Source organism: Schistocerca serialis, chromosome 2 (assembly GCF_023864345.2).
Source record: "Schistocerca serialis cubense isolate TAMUIC-IGC-003099 chromosome 2, iqSchSeri2.2, whole genome shotgun sequence".
Lineage (NCBI taxonomy): Eukaryota > Metazoa > Arthropoda > Insecta > Orthoptera > Acrididae > Schistocerca > Schistocerca serialis.
The window spans coordinates 615822062-615824817 of NC_064639.1; positions in this window are offsets into that span (position 1 = coordinate 615822062).

Genomic DNA, 2756 nt, shown 5'->3' on the forward strand with positions numbered 1-2756 from the left:
CCAGGTAGTCCTTTCTGAAAGTATTTGTATGGAGCGTAGCCATATATGAAGTGAAATGTGAACAATAAACGGTTTAGACAAGAAGAGAATAGAAGCTTTTGAAATGTGGTGCTACAGAAGAATGCTGAAGATTAGATGGGTAGATAACATAATTAATGAGGAGGTACTGAATAGAATTGAGGAGAAGAGAAATGTATGGCACAACCTGACTAAAGAAAGGGATCGGTTGGTAGGACACATTCTGAGGCATCAAGGGATCACCAGTCCAGTACTGGAGGTAAGCTTGCGGGGTAAAAATCGTATGGGGAGACCAAGATATGAATACACTAAGCAGATTCAGAAGGATGTAGGTTGCAGTAGTTACTCAGAGATGAAGCACCTTGCACAGAATAGAGTAGCTTGGAGAGATGCATCAAACCACTCTCTGGACCTAAGACAACAACAACAACAACAACAACAACGTCTCATGTTCTTAACATCTGTCAGTAGTGAATGTTACTGATAGGGATATCATAATTAGCATTTTTCACTGTGTGAGAGGCACATCTAATTTAGTCGCAGTTGTTGTTGTTGCTGTGGTCTTCAGTCCTGAGACTGGTTTGATCCAGCTCTCCATGCTACTCAACCCTGTGCAACCTTCTTCATCTCCCAGTACTTACTGCAACCTACATCCTTCTGAATCTGCTTAGTGTATTCATCTCTTGGTTTCTCTCTATGATTTTTACCCTCCACGTTGCCCTCCAATGCTAAATTTGTGATCCCTTGATGCATCAGAACATGTCCTACCAACCGATCCCTTCTTCTTATCAAGTTGTGCCACAAACTTCTCTTCTCCCCAGTTCTATTCAATACCTTCTCATTAGTTATGTGATCTACCCATCTAATCTTCAGCATTCTTCTGTAGCACCACATTTAGAAAGGTTCTATTCTCTTCTTATCCACTTGTCACTTCCATACATGGCGACACTCCATACAAATACTTTCAGAAACGACTTCCTGACACTTAAATCTATACTCGATGTTAACAAATTTCTCTTCTTCAGAAACCCTTTCCTTGCCATTGCCAGTCTACATTTTATATCCTCTACTTCAACCGTCATCAGTTATTTTGCTCCCCAAATAGCAAAACTCCTTTACTACTTTAAGTGTGTCATTTCCTAATCTAATTCCCTCTGCATCACCCGACTTAATTTGACTACAGTCCATTATCCTCGTTTTGCTTTTGTTGATGTTCATCTTATATCCTCCTTTCAAAACACTGTCCATTCCGTTCAACTGTTCTTCCAAGTCCTACTGTCCTTCCAAGTCCTTTGCTGTCTCTGACAGAATTACAATGTCATCGGCGAACCTCAAAGTTTTTATTTCTTCTCCATGGATTTTAATACCTACTCCGAATTTTTCTTTTGTTTCCTTTACTGCTTGCTCAATATACAGATTGAATAACATCGGGGAGAGGCTACAACCCTGTCTCACTCCTTTCCCAACCACTGCTTCCCTTTCATGCCCCTTGACTCTTATAACTGCCATCTGGTTTCTGTACAAATTGTAAATAGCCTTTTGCTCCCTGTATTTTACCCCTGCCACCTTCAGAATTTGAAAGAGAGTATTCCAGTCAACATTGTCAAAAGCTTTCTCTAAGTCTACAAATACTAGAAACGTAGGTTTGCCTTTCCTTAATCTGTTTTCTAAGGTAAGTCGTAGGGTCAGCATTGCCTCACGTGTTCCAATATTTCTATGGAATCCAAACTGATCTTCGCCGAGGTCGGCTTCTACCAGTTTTTCCATTTGTCTGTAAAGAATTCGCATTAGTATTTTGCAGCTGTGACTTATTAAACTGGTAGTTCGGTAATTTTCACATCTGTCAACACCTGCTTTCTTTGGGATTGGAATTATTACATTCTTCTTGAAGTCTGATGGTATTTCGCCTGTCTCATACATCTTGCTCACCAGATGGTAGAGTTTTGTCAGGACTGGCTCTCCCAAGGCCGTCAGTAGTTCCAGTGGAAAGTAGTCTACTCCCGGGGCCTTGTTTCGACTTACGTCTTTCAGTGCTGTGTCAAACTCTTCACGCAGTATCGTATCTCCCATTTCATCTTCATCTACATCCTCTTCCATTTCCATAGTATTGTCCTCTAGAACATCGCCCTTGTATACACCCTCTATATACTCCTTCCACCTTCCTGCTTTCCCTTCTTTGCTTAGAACTGGTTTTCCATCTGAGCTCTTGATATTCATACAAGTGGTTCTCGTTTCACCAAAGGTCTCTTTAATTTTCCTGTAGGAAGTATCTACCTTACCCCTAGTGAGATGAGCCTCTACATCCTTACATTTGTCCTCTAGCCATCCCTGCTTAACCATTTTGCACTTCCTGTAGATCTCATTTTTGAGACGTTTGTATTCCTTTTTGCGTTCTTCATTTACTGCGTTTTTATATTTTCTCCTTTCATCAGTTAAATTCAGTATTTCTTCTGTTACCCAAGGGTTCCTACTAGCTATCGTCTTTTTCCCTACTTGATCCTCTGCTGCCTTCACTATTTCATCCCTCAGAGCTACCCATTCTTCTTCTACTGTATTTCTTTCTCCCATTCCTGTCAATTGTTCCCTTATGCTCTCCCTGAAACTCTGTACAACCTCTGGCTTAGTCAGTTTATCCAGGTCCCATCTCCTTAAATTCCCACCTTTTTGCAGTTTCTTCAGTTTTAATCTACAGTTCATAACCAATAGATTGTGGTCAGAGTACACATCTGCCCTTGGAG